Source organism: Castor canadensis, chromosome 9 (assembly GCF_047511655.1).
Source record: "Castor canadensis chromosome 9, mCasCan1.hap1v2, whole genome shotgun sequence".
Lineage (NCBI taxonomy): Eukaryota > Metazoa > Chordata > Mammalia > Rodentia > Castoridae > Castor > Castor canadensis.
Genome location: NC_133394.1, coordinates 122,374,605 through 122,396,288, shown reverse-complemented (window position 1 = coordinate 122,396,288; position 21,684 = coordinate 122,374,605). Strand labels below are relative to the sequence as shown.

Sequence of the window (21,684 nt, the reverse complement as noted above, 5' to 3'; positions counted from 1 at the left end):
AGTGTGTGTGTGTGTGTGTGTGTGTGTGTGTGTGTGTGTGTGTCTCAGAGAGTCTCCCAGGGGAGTCAAGAGAGAAGGAGGCAGGGAGGTAGGGAGGGGGGGAGAGAGAGAGAGAGAGAGAGGAGAGAGAGAGACTGGCGATTGAACCCAGGGCCATGTCCATGCTAGTGGTAGGTAAGCATTCTACACTGAAGTACACCCCAGCCCTAACACTATGATTACCATGTGACAAGACAAGATTATAAACGTTTTGCATGTGTTATATAACATTCACAAACACCTATGAAATATTGTGATGATGGTGCCCATTTTACAGATGAAGAAACTGAGGTAGACTGACTTTCCCAGGGTCACAGAGCTGGTGGAGCCAGGAGATTGGATTTAGACAGTCTGGCTCCAGAGTCCACAGTGGTTGCTACCTGTGACTCAAGTCAGGAGAAACGGGAGTTGCTCAAATCCAGTCCTCCTGGAGGTCATGAATCATTAACACCCAGCCCCTCTCATGCTCTTGGTGGCCTGAGAGTCACGTGCTGAGGAAGAAACCCCGAGTGAGTCACTCGAGAACACATGACTGGGCTTGGTTCCTTATGGGTTTGCTTCCTGAATCAGCCTCCCCAGAGCGCTGAGCCAAGCGGAGGAGGGCGCCAGCTTCAGTTCTGGGAACAGGCTGAACCCTATCTCGCTGGTCCCTGTGCCCACACTCAGCTCTGCGTCTGTGAGTCAAATGCAGCCATGGGGACTTCCTCAAACGTTGACACCTGCTCACGAGGGTCCTGACAACAGCTGTGTGCAGACTGAACACCTCACAGGAGGATCAAGGAGTGAATAAGGACGGCTCTGGAAAACAGGCCAAGTGACAGTCCAGACAAGTGCAGGGTGCCATGGGTGCCTGCCTCAGCAGGCTCTAAGCCTACGGAAATACTAGGAAGTTCCCCTCTGCCATCTAGTCCTCCTCTCATGTCCCAGGTTTTAAGACATCCTCCCTTACACATTTCATGTTTTAAAGCACCTGGAATAACCTTACATTAGAGAGAAACAGAAAGCTTCAAACTCTTGGCTGTTTTTAATATCCTCCACTGGAACAAATCTTACAGTCAGACAGATCTGGCACCACTGTGTTGGTCCCTGGTACAAACAGCCACAGACCCTGGCATGTAGGATTCTGGCCCCTGGCACTTCACAGATGTTTGCTGGACAACTGGGCCCCTCTGCCTTCCTCTCCAACTTTCATTCATTTTCAGGGTTCTCAGGTTTTCTGTCCACGACCTTAGCTAGTGGCACAGCCTACCGAAATTCCACTGTTCTCGAATCTAAAAACTTCTGTTTGGGGGGCATTTCCTACCATTTTCTCTTTCAGTTTAACATCTGGAGTTGCTGCATTTCTTAGGGTATCAAGTGACATGAGCTCTCTATGTCTAAGGACCTCCATGGAAGTGGTGCTGTGATGAGGACTTGCTGACGGAGTCACAGATACAGTGCACATCAAGTACTTGGCGAGTAATAAGCATGCAAAACAGAGCAGGGAAAATCAATGACCCTAAAGCCTAAATAGACCTTCTAGTTCAGGTTCTTGATGCAGGTAAAATTCTGTGCAAAAATTGTAAAAGTAATTATTTAAAAATATAAAGAATAGGCCAGGGGCTGACAGAGGGGCTCAAGTAGTAGAGCCCCTGCCTAGCAAGCACAAGGCCCTGAGTTCAAACCCCAGTACCTCCAAAAACAAAAAGAAAACAAACCAACAAACAACGAACGAAAAGAATAGGCTGGACAGGCCTATAAGCCCAGCTATTCAGAGGCAGACATCTGGAGATCATGGTTTGAGGCCAACCTGGGCAGAAAATTAGCAAGACCTCATCTCAACCAACAAGTCAGGTTTGGTAGTGTACACCATAAACCTAGCTACAAGGGAAGCATAGGTAGGAGGGTCAAGGTCTAAGGTTGACCTAGGCAAAAGCTGCAAGATCCTATCTGAAAAATAACTAAAGCAAAACAGAGCTGGGGGGCCTGGCTCAAGTGCTAGAGTACATGTCTAGCAATCGCAAGGCCCTAAGTTCAAACCCCAGTACCAACAATATCTGTATGTTATATATACATGTGTGTGCCTGTATATGTATACATGTATATACATTTATAATCCAACGTGACTTGAAGGGGAGCTGCACACATGTGTGTAGACCAGCATTCACCAGGAGCTCTGCAGAGACCCATGAACACTTCCCCTGAGGGTCTTTCTTTGCCACCATCTTCCCCAAAGGTCTCAGAGATAACGCTCTGTTGAGCAACAGGGAGACAAAGCATTTTCTCCCATACTGACCACTAGTGGCTGAGAATCTTGTGTAAAATCCACTGCATCTTTTTTTGAGCCCAGAAATGCTTTCAGTGTATTTCCAAATCCTAATCCAGTCTAAGCTCTAATATGCTAGACACTACCAGCCCCTCACTAATAGGAACTCTTTCTTTCACTGAATTTGGGTTGGTCAAGAAAATCAAATGATTCCACTTCATGGATATTTTCTGAATTTATTTCCTTACACTTTTTTTTTTGGTAGTGCTGGGGTTTGAACTCAGGACCTTGCATTTACTAGGCAAGTGCTCTACCACTTGAGCCACTCCACCAGCCCTCATACTTTTTAAAACCACTCTGAGACTCTAAGTGACTTATGTGCTCAAATCCTTTCTCTTCCTCATTTTCCTCATCCGGGTTACTATCCCCTTCTCTTTGTGGTAAAGGATAACCAAACAGACAACAAATGACTTTCCTCATTGGAACCTAAACTCCATGCTCTTCCTGATTTCAAGGATTCAGAAATTCCTCAGAACACTCTGAGAACCCTGTGGATGTCAGATCAGGAATCCTGGGCCCACAACAGGGTTGGATAATGAGGAGGGAGACTGATGTGGAGGCCCAAAGACCACAAGCATGGCGAAGCAGTCTACCATGGGGGGAGAGGAAAATGTTGCTGGCCAGCACCCTACCCAATCAACCAACTGTGAGCTGTGTTCACTGGAATTCTCTGGCAGGGGGGCTTTCCCCTCTTGTCCCTTCCCACACCTCCTTCCCATAGCGTGATAAAACATCACCAGCCTCCATTCCAATTCCTGGCTGGCCAGCTCCACTGTGGTACCCTCAACCCACCACAGCCTTCTAACGAGGGTGGACAAGATGGGACCTCAATGTAGCTTTGATTTGTATTTCCCCAATGAGTACATACCAAAAAGAATCAAAGTTAGCATACGGTAGAGACACGTGCATGCCTGTTTATTCCAACACTCACAAAAGCCAGGTTGTGGAATCAGCCTAGGTGCCCATCAATGGGGTATACTACTCAGTCATAAAGAGGAACAAAATGAGGTCATTTGCAGGAAAATGGATGGAACTGGAGTCACCATGTTATGACCAACATATATCATATGCATGTATGGAAATGTCATACCGAAATCCCTTACTTTGTGTAATTAATACACACTTTTTTTTAAAAGCTATGGCACCCAGTATTCCTAGGCAGTCTCCCATCCAAGTACTAACCATGCTCAACCCCGCTTACCTTCTGAGACCAGAGGAGATCCCAATCTGGCGTGTTCAGGATGGTATGGCCATAGACCAATTAAAATACACTTAAAAAACATACAAGCAAGCTGGTGTAGTGGCTTAAGTGGTGCGAGGACCTGAGTTCAACTCCCGGTACCACCAAAAAGAAAAAGCCAAGCAAACCAACACACAAAAACAGCCACACATTATGCTCACACATTGACACGGAGCACTACGGAAATGGAGTCATGGAGAGTTAACTGTTTCTCATTTCATTCAATTAGGCTCAGAGTTCACCTACACTGAGAAGAACTGAGCATTCTAGGTGCTTAAGCAGGCACAAAGGGACTGCATGCACAGTGCTGTTCTCAGGCACCTCGCTCCCACTGGCGTCAGCACATAAAATAAACAGATAACAATCTGAATCAGAGCATGGCCTGCGTGCTGTAGGGCTGCCCACTTCCCACCTGTCCAGGTCTGCTCTGCACCCTTTCTCACCACCATGGGCCCTGGAGGCTGATGCAGGCACCCTCAGCTCCCATGCCCACTGGCACAGGCAGAAGGTGAGAGGTTGGCAGTAGGGAAAGGTCAGGGTGTTCACCCGCAGGTTCCTTCCCTAGGTGACAGCAGGGTGGCAGCTCTTCAAAAGGCTCCAGCCAGGGCCTTCTCCACGTAACTTTCTTCTCTGGGTTCTTGCAGTACTTTACATTCCCTTCTTGGTACACTGAGACCTGACAGTACTTTTTTGTTGTTTGTTTTGGTGATATGAGATCTGAACTCAGGGTCTTGCACTTGCCAGGCAGGTGCTCTACCACTGAGCCACACTCCCAGCCCTCATCTGTTTCCTATGGAGAATCTGAGGTTAGGGCGGGGACTCGGTGGTAGAGCACCTGCCTAACATGCAAGAGACCCTAGCTTTGATCCCCAACACTGCAAAAGAAAAACAGAGAGAAAATCTGGCTCATATACTTCTCCCCACACCTCCATGCTCCCCAAAAGATAGCCACTGCAGAATCTGGAGTTTCTTTCAGATAACTTAGCAATTGTGATGGGGGCGTGGGGAAGCAGTGTGTACCTGAACTGAGGGTTGTTTCTTTAAGGTTCTGAGAACAAAAATTTAATGATTGCCACGTTACGTCAGCATACACCAGGTGACAGGGATACAAAAATTCCCACTCTCTTGGGGAAAGTTGTACAGTCCATAAATAAACATAAACAATAAGATAATTTCAGACAATCGTAGGCACTGCTCAGTAAATAAGTCTGGGACTGGGATGGCATCCAGCAGGATTGGGAAGTGAAAGCTGTTCTGACACATCTGCATGAGACCTCAACAAAGGGACTGTCTGATGTAGACACTACACAAGAGCAGGTGCCTTCTGTGGGATTTGATGTGAATCCCAGAAGCGAGACTCTGCAGCTGGGTATGTGATGAGGTGGAGGTGGAAGTTTGAGGCTGGACAGGAACTCTGGCCACCAGTGAAGGACCTGAGCCATGGTAAAGAGTTGGGGTTTTATTCTAAGTAAAAGGAAAGGCAATGAGAGTGTTAAGCTTTGCACGGAACATCTGGGAAGAAGAATTAGAGAAACAGTTTGGTTTCTTCGAAGCAGACTTCTTTGGGGTTGGTGCAATCTGCCTGTGAGAAGGTAAAAAGAGGGGGCTGAGGGGAGATTAAATTAATTTTAAATTAATCAGAAGCTAGCTCAGAAACCATTGGCAGAAAGTGCCCAAAAAAGCCAGGCACTGGTGGTTCACACCTGTAATCCTATCTCCTTGGGAGGCTGAGATCAGGAGAATCACTGTTGAAGGAGGCCAGCCTGGGCAAATGGTTTTTTTTGTTTATTTTTGTTTTTTGTTTTGCAGTACTGGGGTTTGAATTCAGGGCCTACACCTTGAGCCACTCCACCAGCCCTTTTTTTTTTTTTTTACACGAGATAGGGTCTCATGAACTATTTCCTTGGGGTGGCTTCAAACCACAATCCTCCTGATCTGAACTTCCTAAGTGCTAGGATTATAGGCATGAGTCACCAGTGCCCAGCCTGGGCAAATAGTTCTTGAGACACGCATCTCCAAAACAGCCAAAGCAAAATGGACTGGAGGGATGGCTCAAACAGTAGGGTGCCAGCTTTGCAAGAGTGAAGCCCTGAGTTCAAACCCCAGACCCACCAAAAATAAATTAATTAAGAAAGAAGAAAAGAAGGAAGGGGGGGAGGGACAGAGGGAGAAAGGAAGGAAGAAGAAAAAGAAAATGCCTGAAAATAGACCTCTAGAGCATCAGTGAATGTGATTCCAGTGGAAAGGGGAGTGGGCATGCGTGGCATTGGTCCTGCAAGAAGGAAAAGAAGCCCTGACCTGAAGGAAATCAGCAATGCCCACTGCAGCTGCCCACTCACTCACCTGAACTCAGTCCCACAGAGAAATCAGACTTCCTCCTTGGTTGCTTGAGCAGTGCCTCAAACTCACCACATCCAACACTGACTACCTTTCCCCAAACCTCGGGGCCCATGGCATCTCACTCCTGCTCAGTCTCCCTTCACCAGTCAACCCCTGAGACCTGAGTGGAATCTCCACGTCCCTCCCCCTCTTCGTCTCATGCCCACCGAGACGAAGTCTTGGCTCGGACTCCTCACCTGCATTCTCTATGGCTTCCCAACAACCTCCGCCCATCACTCAAGTTTCTTGTTGCCCCAGCGACCTTTCCCAAACTGGCACCTGATGTGTCACTCACGACCAACTAGTCAGCGAATCTTGCTGTGATGTGTCCTCTCCAGCTTCTCCAGTTGGGTGTCTCCTTCCAACTCCATCCAACTCAGCTTTGGTACCTTGGCCCAACTCTTCTGTACAGATTACTGATGGTCCCTGAACACATCCTTCTGGCTCCCGGCTGTTCTAGGGGCCTTCTAGATGTTTCTTCTTCAATTCATGCCCTACTCTCAATAACTGCCTCATTTATCCAAACAATGGTGTTGTCACTTCCTCTTTGAAGTCCTCCAGTCACCATTCAATGCCTGGTACAGTCAATGTCTCCTTACTGCCCTGCCCACACCGCACATGTTCTCTTCCACATTCTAGCAGGGCACCTATGACATTCCACTATAAATTCTCCCTCTACTAGTTAGGAACCTCCTTGAGGCAGGAATTTTATTATTTGTGCTTTGTGTTCCTGGCTTCTATCAGCAAGCCTGGCCCGTAGCAAGTGTTCAATACACACTCCCAAATAAAACTCGGTAGATTATTTAGATTAAGTTCAGAAAAGACAAAGTAAGAGAAGAAAAAGTTAAGAGTTAAAGGCTAGCTGGAGAACAGGGGCAAAGGAGAATAAAGTCAGGTCAGAAGAGTCAGAGCAGACAGAGTGAGTGCAACTAATTTTCACACTAAACACAACTTGCAAATGAACAACAGCCCTTCCTAAAACAACAGGAGATGACAGAGACAGTATCCAATGCCAGATACTTCAGAATGTCAGGAATAATAACAATATGGTTGGAGGTGTAGCTCAATGGTAGAGCACTTGTCTACCATGCAAGAGACCTTGGGTTCGATTCCCAATACTACAAAACAAACAAACAGCAACAAAAACCTAGGTAACCAATACCAGCAAATATTAGAAACCAGGGGCTTCTTAGGTGCCAGGCATCTTGCACAGTTGTCTTTGAATTCTCACACCTGTACTAGATGGTAGGGAATATTATTGCATTATGTCATAGACAAGGACACCAAAGTTTGCCAATTTTAAAATATTAGTCCAAGGTCACACAGCTATAATATAGAAGGGTGGGAATTCAAGCCCAGTTGTCCCTGACTCCAAAGCCTGAGCTTCTAACCACAACTGTCGTGGTGCTTGTATCATAAAGTGTTATTTAAATACATGATAGAGTTATTTATATTTAAGCCATATTGTGAATGACTCTATTAATTAGTTGTTTAAAAATTCAAAATCTAGCCAGGCACCGGTGGCTCACGCCTATAATCCTAGCTACTCAGGAGGCAGAGGTCAGGAGGATCAAGGTTTGAAGCCAGCCCCCAACAAATAGTTCATGAGCAACAAAAATCCTTCCAGGATTAATAAATGTTTTATGATTTGCTATACAATAGAATTTGCTTAAAATGCAAATCTACTACCAACCCCTCCATTTTTGTTCATGCTTTAAACTGAGCTTGTCACGATATTCTTACAAGGTAAGCTGGCAAAAACCTTGTGAAACATGACATGGGACCTTCTGTTGGAATCAAGAGACCAGGGCTACCCATTAGAAAGAAAAGTAACGGGAGACATGGTTTTAGATTTTCTATTAGCTATAGTAAAAAAGTATAAAACATGGGTGACTATTTTAATGTATTTTATTTAACCCAACATATCCAAAACATTATCATCTCAGCACATACTCAATATGAAAATTATTACTGAGATCTTTCACATTCTTTTCTTACTAAGTCTTCCAAATCTGGTGCACATTTTACACTTATAGCACATCCCAGTTCGGAGGCTAAACTTTCATCTGGGCTGGAGGTGTGTCTTAAGTAGTGGAGTACCTGCCTTGCAAGCCTAAAGCCTTCGTTGAAGCCCCAGTACCTCCAAAAAAAAAAAAAAGAAAGAGACAGAGACAGAGAGAGGAAGGAATGAAGGAAGACTTGATCTGAAGTTGGGCATGGTGGTGCAGGCCTATTATCCCAACACTTGGGAACCTGAGGCAAGAAAATCACAAGTTCGAGGCCAGCCTGGGCTATATAGTGAGTTCAAGGCTAGACTGAGCAACAGCGAGATCTTGCCTCAAAAAACTCAAGTTTTGAAATCTAAATTATGATTTAAAACCTGCCCGCTCACACAAGTCACATTTCAGTAATCACATGACTTGTGGCTATGGTATTAAGACAGGGTTGTTACAGAACATGGTTTCTCTTTTTTTTTTTTTAAATCCACATGCTAAAAATGGAGCCTAGCTAATGACATGAAGTGACTGTCCCCTATCTATGGAAGTGAATCATCTGCATTCACTGCATCCATTAAAGCTGTGCAGTCTGCAGTTGAACATTAGCAGAGAAATGATTCTTGGGACATTATTAATCCACCACTTTGCTTTTCCAACAGAATTTGCTTGGGGGTCATTAAATGAATACCTAGTCCATGTGACTGGCTACTTAAAAGGCTTTATCCCAACAAATCCTTGTTTGCAAAATCAAGAAAACTAAGAGGATTAGGTGTTTCCATGCTAGTTAAACTAGAAATATAGAGTTTCTCCTGTTTATTTTAAAACTTAGTTGTGCACAGGGAGGAAAATGGTATGGAATGGAATTTGTGTGCCAAATGAAAGGAAGGGGGAGTAAGACAGAGTTCCTTTGAGCCTGAATCTCTGGTGTCCTTTCCATGTCAGAGCAGCAGGAGAGGCTGCAATCGTCACAAACTGTGGTTTTTATTGCAGAAGAAAGAAACTAAATTACCCCCTCTATAATTGTTTGATTAGGCTCTAATAAACTTTTAAAGGTCTTATGTAAAGAAAAAGTACATACATTACACCTGCCTATTCTCCTGTGGCACTTACGCTTAACAACAGTAGCTACCACGACAACACTTTCTCAGGGCCAAACCTGTTTTAGCATCTACACTTCACAACAGAATCAAAGCAGACTCAGCCATCTCCCCAAGACAGAGGTGTTTCAACAGGTGATTGAGCAAGGCCATTAACCATGCGCCTACTAGCACTGAGATCATGACAGGCCATCCATCAAGCACCACACAGGAGTGTAGAACTTTAGGGTAGACAAAAGGATATGATGCCCAACTCTAAAACGACACCTGCGAACAGTAGGTGCTCTAGAAATGTGTGTTGAGTGAGCGAGTGGATGAATATGTTCTGAGGAGCAGCAACAGCACCAGGAGCAGCAGGAGTGAACACTGCTCCTTTGGTGAGGCGGCATTGTTTTATGTCTTCCCACACCACCCACAGCCCTGTCCTTTGACCTTGTTTCTCCTCCCCTGGCTCCTTCTCTAAAGCACACTTGATGTGTCAAAGCCAACTGGTTTACCAAGCATTCCCCAAGCACCCAGTACGATGCTAAATGCATAAGAAGGGTGCACAGCTTAAAGTGCCAGGGAGATGTTATAAATGCCTTCCTTCTCTCTGCAGTGCTAGGTGTCTTCCTGAAAGATATGATGATCCCTAATGGTAAGTGCCCTGAAAAGAAGAGGCACCTTAAACCACAAAGGTGAGACTTTGGCCCATTATTTGAGTTTGCTCCTGAGTGTGGAATCAGACTTCATGGAAAGCAGCCTGTTGGAGGTGCTCCTGGATGACAGCGGTTAATGGCAACTCGAGCTACAAGCACAGATGAAAAAGCCTAGTCTTGTCACCAGGGGACAGCTCATTCCGCCCTCAGCTACCCTACTATATTACAGCAGCACAGATAGAGGAGGTGGGGGGGAATGACAACTAGTGACAGCTAGGACAAAGTGGCCCTCAGAAACAAGAATCATTGCCAGGCAGAGCAGCCCCCACTTCTGACTCTTAAGGGCATTTTTGGAGTTTCCTCACAGAAGACAGCATGCACGCACGCACACGCGCGCACACATGCACAGAGATGGTAAACGCAAGAAGACAGCATGATGGGGTAAACAGAGAATTAAGCAGAATGGCTGTGTGCAAGCCGAAGGCAGATATTTTAGAGAACACTGACCTTGTGTATCACATGACTTCCTTGGGCCTTAGTGTCTTCATCTATAAAATGAGGAATTGGATTGGATGTTACCAAAGGGAATTTCTTGCTTTGCCATCAGTTACCAGCCTAACTAATCCAATGTGTGAAGACTGAAGAGTAGAGAAAAGAGGCTTCAGGTGGTGGGGTCGGGGAGAAGAAGAGAGCTTAGAAAGGGCTTTGTGTAGGTGTTAGGACCTGAATTTCAACTACGGGTAAGAATTTAGGCATCTAGAGACAAGTAGGGGACAGACTCAGAGGCTAGAGTTTGGGAACAAATGTGGTGTGTTTGGGGAAGTCCTCACTGCTGAGCTGGGAGGGTGGAGCTGGGCTGGTGGGGAGGACGCTGGGGCTAAGACCAGTGGCACAGGCAGCATGCTCACAGAGGATTGGGGAGCAGGAATAGGGTGTTAACATTGAGGAAAAGACCAGAAGGGCCTGACTTCTCTCCATCTTCCTTATGGCTCCAAACACTTACCTACTAGATAAACATTTATTAAACACCATGGGCCATGCAAGAGATGCCAAAGAGGTAAGGGGAGTGAGACACACAGAAAGATGGAGAGAAAGAAGTCACAGTAAATAATCAGAACACCAATCAGATACAGCTGCCCTTCACTTCTGTGAACGCTTTCCCCTCCAGGCGTATTTCAGAGTTTAACGGATTTCAAGAAATAACATATTGGAGGGGATGAGATAGCATTCTCAGCCCCTTTACTTAAGGCCTTCCAGCACTTTCCTTACACACTTGGTGCCTTGGTTCCTGCCCAAGGCTACGGGTAGGGCCAAAGGACAATACAGATAAGCAAGAACAGAGAGCACTGCAGACTGTCATAGCCTGTTGCTTTGGAATTTGGTCTGACATTTTTATGTTGTGTCCTTTCAATACCTTTTGGGGTGCCATCACAAAATTCTAGTATAGACAAGTTCCCAACTTACAATTTGACTTACACCTTTTCGACTTTACGATGGTGTAAAGTACACCCATACAACCACTCTGTGTTTCATGTTCAGTGCAGAATTCAACAAATGACATGAGTTATCCAACACTTTATCATAAAGTAGGCTTTGTGTTCAATGATTTTGCCCCACTTTAGGCTAATGTAAATTTCTGAATTTATGTAGGTTGGGCTAAGCTATTTACGATGCTCAGTAGAATAGGTTATTACATGCTTTCTTGACTTAGGATATTTTAAACTTGGGGTGGGTTTATTGGTCTGTGACCCCACTGTAAATTGAAAAGCATCTGAATTTAACTAGTAGTTGCTTAGATCTGAGAGGCAGGGAGACTAAGGCTTAACAGCCACAGGTTTCAATTTTTGAGGTGATGAAAATGTTTTAAATTGACAATGCAAATGACTGCTTAAATGTTTCAAAACTGACTAGAGTGATGGCTACATACATCTGTGAATATACTAAAAGCCAGTGAATTGTACAGCTTTTTATTTTTGCCAGTGCTGGGAATGGAACCCAGGACCTTGTGCATGCTAGGCAAGCACCATACCACTAAGTTCCATCCCAAACCCTGAGGTGCTATATACTTTGAATGAGTGAATTATACAGGATATGAATAATATATGTGACTATAAGTAATATATTTTAAAATCCTAGGCTGGGGCTGTAGCTCAGTGGTACCGTGCTTGCCTTGCATGCACAAGGCCCTGGGTTCCATCTGTAGCACCATGAAAGCAAAAACATGGTGAACCTGTGAGCCAGACAATGCTGATTGTTAGTGTGCAAGAAGGCAGTGAGGGAGGCAGACACTTGCATTGCTCTTTTCTCCTCTTAACAAGACTCTTAAGGCCAAGAAATCTTTCACTTTCCCCCTAACTCCACTGTTAGGACAAACAACAGCTCAAATGGCTCCTGACTTTGGCCTCTCTGAGAAGTGGGCTGATGACCTGGAGAGGACTTTCCCAAACACTAGGAGTAAAGGGACAGCCCACACCCAACTCTAGCTGAGAAATGCCAGGTGGTACAGGTCCGGGACTGACAAAGCTTTGACTTTTTGTAACAAGAGAAGTCTAGGCTGGAGGTGTGGCTCAAGTGGTACAGCACCTACCTAGTGAGCATAAAACCCTGAGTTCAAACCCCACTACTGAGAAAAAAAAGAAAGAAATCTAGTTTTGTGTGTGTGTTTGCTATGTTTTATATAAAATATCTATGAGCAACTGATAGAATTTTAAACATTGGGCAAGCCAACAGTGCATAGAAGAGCAAACAAAACACATCCTTGAGGCCTTATAATACCTGTCCACTGCCCACTGGCCACTTGTAATCTGAGATCACCAGCAGTCCTGATACAGATCCATTTTCCTGGGCAAGAGCCTGGTCTCCCAGTGTAGACACACTGCCTCACAGGATAAATGGCTTTGTGACTAAGAGATTAGCATGTAACTTGGCTGTCATTATCTTAGAAAGCAAAAGCTTACAGAGTGGAAACAACCCAAATCCCCACCGATGGATGAAAGGGTATACAAAAAGTGTCATTGTCCACACAAGGGAATATTACTCTCTGTTAAAAATCAATGAGGTACCTGGGTGAGGTGGTCCACTCTGCAATCTTAGCACTCAGGAGGCTGAGGCAGGAGGACCTCAAGTTCAAGGCCAAACTGGGCTATATAGGAAGATCCTGTCTCAAAAATTACTGAAGTACTGGTCATGTCACAATATGGATGGATCTTGAACATATCAGGCTAAGTGAAAAAGGCCAGACACAAAAGTTCCATATTGCGTGATTCCATTGAAATGAAATGTCCGAATGAGTAAATCCATCGAGCCTATTAATGGTTGCCAGAAGCTAGAGGAAGAAGGAGTGATTTCCTAAGTGGGTACAGATGTCTCCTTTGGAAGTGATGAGCTAGACAGACAGGATGATTACACAATGTCATGAGTTTCTTGCAGCCCATTGAACTGTATACTTCATAATTTAATTTTATGCTATATGAATTTCACTTAAAGGCTTTTTGTTGTTTTTATTTGTTTGTTTGTGCCTGCTAGGCAGGTGTTCTACCACCTGAGCCATGACCACAGCCCATGAATTTCACTTGAATTTCTAAAAAGCAACAGCCTGTGGTGGGTATGTGTGGACAGTGTCACAGTATTTTGGTGAGCAATGGGTTCTTCATGTTACAGCAGAGTTCTCCAGCCAGCAGTGGGCACAGGACAGGTCCTGCACAAACATTAAATAATTTTTATTCAGTGAACCAACTTTACAAATGAAGGCACTGAATGACACCTGAGTGAAGGAAAGACCCATAGAAGCCACTTAAGAAGAACCTGAAATTCTGACAAAGAGAACAGTTTAGAACATTGTGTTGTCTTTCCTCCCTTCTTCCTCTCATGTTAAAAAGGAAAGTTTCTGCTCTGACCTCTTTCTTTCCCCAGGACTGTTATGTGCAGAATAGAGAGCCCCAAGAGTGCATATTCCGCTACAGTCAGGGATATTTCTCTTGATTTGAAAATGATAAAAGAGATGAGGGCCGTTGCACAATATGGTTCTTTCTGGGATGTTTTGTAAGACAGCGTGTTCCAGTGTCTTTCACATCTTTTGTACTGAGATAGCAAATCTGCATGAAGTGACATTGGGCCAAGATAGGAAAAGTCAAGGTCATGAAGGATGGCTGTCTTACAGGACTGAGGACCGAGCTCAAACTGGAAAGCTATCAGTTCATTGGGCGTACAAGTCACTGTCAGAGCTACCAGACTCCTCTACCTGACATTCAAGGCCTTTGCCTAGCCAGACCTCAAACCTATCTCCATCTCTTCCCTCCCTCCACTTCCCTTCATAAGTGGTAAAACAGAGCCACTCTCTGCTCTGTTTCCTACGTGCATCCTGATGTATCTCTTCTTGCCTTGGCTCATGCTGGCTATAGGCCTAGAATATTCCTGTGTGAAATTTCATTGCTCCAAATCCTTGTTGCTTCAGGTTGCCTCCCTTCTTTCCACTCCAATGCCTTCTCTCTACTGCTCTTGTAACTATCCTCACCCTCAACCTCATAAATACATCATTTCTACACTTTCTCGTTTGACTACACTTACTTAAAGGGTCTTGGGGGTTGAAGACTGAGTATTAATGTATAATTAATCTTTGCATTCTGTTGTTCCTAGCAGGCCCCACGATGGTCCATGCAAAGTTACTCCCCTACTCTTGGTTAACAGAACTCCAAGGTCTCACAGCTAACAGATGTGCTGCCTGGCTGCACAGCTCGTGAACCTGACCACGCCACCACCACCAGGGTTATCGCTGTGCATTCTTCAGCTATCCTTGAAAGATGAAATCATCAGCTGGGAGCACTGTCTGCAGAATTCTGGTTTGGGAAGGCCAACGATCCATCGTTAAAGAAACAAGGAAGTATTATTATTACTTTTTTTTTTTTTTTTGCAAAAGAAATTGAAATAGCTTCATGACCCTTGCTACAGGTTTGTTTTTTTCATTTTTATTAGGATATATTCACTGGGGGGCGTTCACTGTAACAATTCTGAATAGCCCTTCATTGCTTTTCAGGACTGTATTGCCTTCTACCATCTTCCCCACCACCAGCTCCTCCTCGCCCCACTACAGTTTCTACTTAAAAGACCACTGTTTGCTGGTCTTCACCCATCTGTAGCGGTATAGACGCAGATTCTTCGTGTGTGATAAGCCAGAAATCCAAGAGACAGAAGACAAGGGAAATGCAAAGAAACAAAATGTGTCCAACCACAGACACAGGCAAAGGCTACTGCTAAGCCAAGCCTGTTCAGCAAGGGAGGTGACTGTCCTTGGAGCCCATCTTTCTGTCCCAGGACAAATGGAATTTGCTAGTTTCATAGCCAGGAGGGTGGGAGAAGTGAGAGAAGGAGGAAAAGAAGCTTAGAGGAGGGGAATACGAATAGTTACTTGGGGGATGGAGGCTGGGAGGAGAGGAGTCAATTACTGTTCATCTTCTGAGATAAGAGGGGAGGACAGGAGGATTCCTGTCCACTTCAGCCTCCTCCTGGCCCGGCTCTTCCTCCTCCTTTAGCCACATCACTTACAGTGGATGCCTGGGTACCTACGCTAGCTAGGGGGCTAGCAGATAGCTTTTTGTAAGCAGTCAGATATTTTGGAGTTTTGAGACGTACAGTTTCATTGTAACTACCCAAAGCTGCTGTGCTATGCAAAAACTGCCATAGATGGTCAGTATTTATGCTGTGTTCTAGTAAAATCTTACTTATAGGAATATTTTTATGCAAACTTCATATAATTTGAGTATCACAAAAAACTAGTTTTGGTTTGCTTTTCCATCACTAAGAACATAAAGGCGTGTGTTGCATATGGGTGCATCCTGCAGGCAGTGAAAGCGTCGTGGAAATACTAATGGCCGCATCCAAAGGAGTAGCCCGTCCTACGAAGGGAGGCGAAGGTTACAAAAGGCCATGTAGACAGGGTGCGTAATGTATTTTCAATAGGTCTGAAATACTGCGATAAAACAATAAAAGAAAATTAAAACACTGAAACTTCAGTTTAAAAAAGCACATAAAATGAATGTGCCCAAGTTCGGTTTTGTTTTTGTATAAATGTCAGTAAAAAATCAGACAAATAAGCAAACAACCAAACAGTACCACCTGCCCAAGAAGAAGCTCTTACTTCAGCTTTTGAATCACCAAGAAAGATTTTCCTCAGTATTTCAAGGGACAAGAGCAGGTGCCTGGCAGAAATGAATTCACACCTCTTATCTGAGACATCTCTCTTCTGCTTCTGTTTTCTAAAATAGCACCTTTTGGGTCAGTGTTGGATACCACTGCTATAATAACCCTATAAAAATGGAATTTTAAATGCAGGGTGCTACATGAAGTCCCTAAGATTTACTTCCGGAAATTCTTTAGTGTATTATTGCATAGCAGAGTGGTGTGGCAAGGATCAAAAGATTAGAAACCATTTCAGTTCACTACTTCTGCTAATATTGGTAAAGGAATGACCGAGGAATTGTTGCCTCGATTTCTAATGGGAAGTAAAGTGTGCACAGAGCGGGTTTATTGTTAAGCAAAATCATACAACTTGAGGAGTGCTACTTTTGCCCCCACAGGGAAAAGTGCAAATGCAGTCCCCCACTACCACAAATTATGCAGTCGAGTTTCCCACATTTGGGGAAATCGCAGGGGTCAGCACATCCAGAGTGCAATGGGAAAACCGCCTTCATGGTCATGGTAGCTCCCCTGCCAGGTAAGTATGAGGAGTGCTACTTTAAAGAAGCAAAACACACTAATGTTTGCAGGAATGTAAAACTAAAAGTTATGTAATAAGAGTATAAATTAAGCTATTAAAAAAAAAAACAACCTTTGATATGGAGTATCTACATTCCAAAGCATTCATCTGCCTTCTAGCCTTTTGTGTTTCAGCTACAAAAGAATTATCAGTTAGTCTTTACAGGATCCCGGGGTGGGGTGGGGTGGGGGGAGACCCGGCATAGTGGCACATGCCTGTAATCCTACTCAGGGAACTGAGGAGGAGGATGAGTTTAAAACCAGCCTAGGCAAGTGAGACCCTGTCTCAAAATAAAGTACAAAGATGCTGGACATGTTAGCTCAGTGGTAGAGCTCTTGCCTAACTTAATCCAGAAGACCCTGGACCCTGGGTTCAATCTCCAGCATGGGGGTGGGAGAGGATGCTGTCCATATAGGATTCATCATCCTTAACTTCAGCAGATAATTAGTATTGATGAAAATTATGCATTATAATTAAAATAATTATTACAAAAAGAAATCCCTAAAGTTCAAATGCCCCTATTAAAATAGTAAAAATAAAAAGTTCACTAAGAGGATTTTCAAACTCAAATAGGTGTTTACCACCCCCAACCCAGTAAAGTGGGGATACATTCGGGCTGATCCATAAGGAGGCAAATGAAAAATGGCTGCAAGTTCTGACACTCCTCCATGGAGAAGTAGGTTCTGTGACACTGTTCTAGATTCTAAGCCCAGGCCCATAGAAGCTGATAGCTTTCACATCCTAGCTCCTGGAGCACCCAAACTTGACCCACCCTTGAAGCACTTAGCTACAATTTAGGTCCAATTACCCTGCAGTAGTGACCAGGTGCCAAGCAAAGGAGTGAAGCCATCTTGGATCCTCACCTTACACTAACCACAAGTCAAGTGCCATCAGCAGATCCCAGGTGATGCAATGTAGCAGAAGAAGAACCTCCCGGCTGAGCCCTGCCCAACACCACACACTTTCTGAGGTAACAGACACTCATTGGAGTTGTCTGACCTATGAAATGGATGGTTTGTTGACACCAAGGGATCTTTGGAGCCCCTGACATCATTCTAGAAATTACAGACTAATGCAATCCTTTGTCATCTTGGAGGGGTGGCTTTCAGACCCCAAAATAAGGGATCTTAAGTGATATTACTATGGAGTGCAGAACTAGGTCCTAGCAAATGCAAGGTCCTGAATGTAAACCCCAGTCAGTATAACCAAAAAAAAAAAAAAAGATTCTAGCTAAATATAAGAAAGACCAATACGGCTTTCCAGTCACAACTGGAAGTGTTCATGATGCACCCATCTCCAGAGCAATTCCAGGACAGAAAGGAAACAGTAAAGCAGCACAACGGCTAAGTCCTCCATGTGTAGAGTCATAAAGACCTGAGTTTGGGCAGATGTGGTGGTGAATGCCTGTAATCCCAGCACTCAGGATCCTGAGGCATGAGGATTTCAAGGTCAAAGCCAGCCTGGACTATCAATTTAGATTGTCTCAATACAGACTTGGATCTGTTTTCCTGTAATTAGCTGGATGTTTTAAGGCAAATTGCTAACTTCTCCAAGTCTATTTGTGTCTCTGTAAAACAGATATGAGTAACAGAGCCTCAGAGGGCAGTAAGAAGTGCTGAGGCCGGGCATGTCTGCATTGGATGCAAGGTAAACCAGAAAGCCCTTGTGGTCCTGTATTAGTGACCACACGCTGGTGACTCCACAGCTGCTCCTGAAAGCTTGCTTTGCAGGAAGCTAACTGTATGGGCCCCGAGGACTTTCAATTACAACTTAAGTCCATGCGTTCTCTTTTTGCTAACTTGAGGTCATTTAATTTGTACTTAAGACCCTGAACTATTTAAGCAGAAAAGCAGCAAAAGAACAATGGGTCTAACTCCCAAGTAATCTTTGCTTGCTCCTATGCTGCCTTGACACAATTAGTGACAACCTTCCATTGTGGATTTATCATAAGACACTTGTCACCCTTCCCTGGCTTAGCAACAGCCTCTTTCTGCAGCTCTGTTCCCAGGAACTAAAAGTAAAAGCACAGATGTCAACCCCACATGCCTCTGAGTTCTGGTGAAGCAAACAGGATTTAGAGGAAACAGCTCGGATTAGGCACTTAACAGCCTTGTGATTTAGGGAAGTTAGAGCTTAGTGGGGGCCGGGCTCATGCCTGCAATACTAGCTACTCAAGAGGCAGAGATCAGGAAGATCATGGTTTGAAGCCAGCCCAGGCAAACAGTTTGTGAGACCCAATCTTGAAAAAAACCCATCACAGAAAAGGGCTCGTGGAGTGGCTCAAGGTGTAGGCCCTGAGTTCAAGCCCCAGTACTGCAAAAAAAAAAGAAGAATGACTCCATATGGCTTGCATGTTGCAAAATAAAATGCAGTCGTTGGTATGGTCATGTTGGTATGTGACTGCACTTGCAGCTGACACACGCAGATAAGAAATCCCAGGATCATGGAGCCAAGTGGACCCTGAGAGATGGAACTCTAGGTCTTTTGTTCACTGACACTTTCTCTCCTGCTTGTCTTTTCATTAAATTGGCTCCTTCCTTCTTCCTTCCTCCCTCCCTCCTTCCCTCCTTCCTCCTTCCTAGAACAAGGCTTCTTATTTATTTTTACTAATCACTTATTTTCTTCCCATTGTTTTAAATGTAAACTTTTCATTGGAGTGTAACATGTAAACAGAAAGTGCACAGGTTAAGAGAGCACCACCCCACAAAGCACTTTTCCAAACTGGACATGGTTATATAACCAGTCTCCTGGAAGGCCCCATCACACCCCTTCAAAGTCACCACCACCCCAGGTCAGCCTTCTGACACCAGAGACTCATTGTGCCTGACTTTGCACTTCAAATAAAAGAGCTTTTCTTGGGGTGGGGCTAGGGTTTGAACTCAGGGCTTCATGTTTGCAAAGCAGGCACTTGACCATTGGAGCCACACCTCCAGTCCATACAAGAGCTCCTGCAGTCTGTCCTCTGGTAGCCTGGCTTCTCTCCCCTAGGATGCTGTGGGACTCAGCTCATTCTCACCATCTAGAGCATCCCAGTGAATGGGACACAGGACGGTTTCAGCCACTCTGCTCGGATGGATAGCTGAGTTGCTTCTGCTTCGGGAATTCTTTTCTCAGCGATGCTAAGGGTTTGGTTAAACTTGTCTCTGAGTGGATGTGTGAGCACACTTCTGTGGCTTGCATCCTGGGAGTGGAATGGCTGGGTCACAAGGCATAGATACTTCTCCCTGCCTCCAAAATCTTACTCCTCTCTTCCACCTCCACACCAACCACATGGAGCTCTGTTAAAAATGTCACTGATCACGTGATTTGCAGTTCATAATGCTTGCCTTCACTTTTAAGGTCTTCACCCTTTGGTCCTAACCAATCACTTATTCATTCAACAAACAACATCCCAGCCTTTAGCACACTAAACAAGTAACAGCTATACAACACTGAACGGATCAGAGCCAATTGGCTCTGGAGGATCCAGAGGGTCTGAGAAGCCCTCGGATAGAAGGAACTATTTAAGCTGGTCCTAAAAGAGGATAGATGGAAGTAGGAAAGAACATTGAACAGAACGATAGCTGTCATGAAAAAAGCATGCCCAGTCCAGGAGGGAGACACGTTTGATGTGACTGCTACATAGGTACCAAAGTATAAGAGCCATTCTGGGGCTGGTGTGAAGACTGAACCCCAATAATCATCTATTTATTTATGAGATGGAGTTTCACTATGTTACCCAGCTGGTCTCAAACTCCTGGGCTCAAGCTATCCTCCTGCCTCAGCTTCCTGAGTAGCTGGGACTGCAGGCATGCACCACAACACCCACACTCTGATTCCATTTACACGACACGTTCACAACGGGCAAATTCACAGTGAGAAAGAGAGAAGTGGAGAGTGATTGCTTAACTGGCGTGGCGTTTCTTTTGGGGGGAATGAAAATGCTCTAGAATTAGATCATGGCGATGGTTGTACAACGTTGTGAGTTTGTGAAAAACTGGTGAAATTTTACTTCAAAATGGTGTGCTTTATGATATGTGAACTACAGCCCAAAAAAAAAAAAAATAAGAGTCAGCTAAAAGAGCACCTCTTGCCAGGCATGGTGGCAAGTGCCTGTAGTTCAAGGACGCAGGAAGCTGAGGCAGGAGGATCATCAGTTCAAGGCCAGCCTGGGCAGAAAGTTAGCAAGACCTCATCTCAACAAACAAGCCAGGTATGCTGGCCCATATTTTTAATCCTAGCTACTTAGAAGGCATAGATAGCAGGATCATGGTCCAAGGATAGTCCTCAGCAAAAACATGAGATCCCATCTGAAAAATAACCTAAAAGCGAGAAAAAGGTCTGAGGAGATGGCATAAGTGGTATAGCATTTGCCTAGCAAGCACAAGGCCCTGAGTTCAAACCCCAGTACCACCAAAAAACCACCTCTCTTATCTAATGTCCCTTCTCCTGGCTTCCTGTTCCTGCCCCATGCTGTGTAACATTACAGGGAGTTGCAAACAGGTCAGCTGTCCCATTCATCTCCATCTTCTCAGAGCCCAATCAAGACACCAGTGGGGACTCAGAAAATGCTTGCAGAGAGGATAAGCAGCATCACGCATGGGGAGCGTGTGGTCATTCCTCCTTTAAGGACTCGTTAGGAGAAGTGTGTCACTGTGAACCTCAAGTGCACGGACACAAGACTGGGGTGAGCACAACGTCACCGGGCGCTTGTGGACAGCAGACCTGCATGGTCCACTGGAGACCAGGTGTCCTCCCAAGATGCGGGACTCTGACCTATCTTGACATGACTGGTCTCTGACCCCTTTCTTTAGCCCCAGAGAGCAAAATGAGCTTCGACTTGGATTTCCTCTTCTTTGCGGTTACTGGGCTTGTTTGGCCAGGCAAACACGCAAATCCCACAGTTAGAGATTGTTACAAGAGTAACCATCAACTCTACAAACACGGTCCTGCCAGAGTTGTTACCACAACAGGAAGATGGTGGCCCAGAAGCTACGCTCTGGGCGAGTGCATGTTATAAAGTAAGTACACACAGCAGGACCAGGCATGGTGGTGTGCCTGTAATCCCAGCTACTTGGGAGGCAGAGGTAGGAGGATTTTGGTTCAAGACCAGCCCAGATAAAAAGTTAACTAGACCTCATCTCAAAGACCAAGCCAGAGCTGGGTGCCAGTGGCTCACGCCTGTCATCCTAGCTACTCAGAAGGCAGAGATCAGGATTGCAGATCAAAGCCAGCCCAGGCAGATAGTTTGTGAGACCC

General features: G+C 44.9%; 1 protein-coding gene and 1 pseudogene across 2 annotated transcripts in view; both read right to left on the bottom strand.

Annotated features, from left to right (window-relative positions):
- The window catches only part of Rbm47 (RNA binding motif protein 47), a 127,613-nt gene that overhangs the window by 92,159 nt on the left and 13,770 nt on the right, over positions 1–21,684 (bottom strand). The gene's annotated exons all lie outside the window — the stretch shown is intronic.
- On the bottom strand, positions 16,265–16,412 carry LOC141411069 (U1 spliceosomal RNA; annotated as a pseudogene).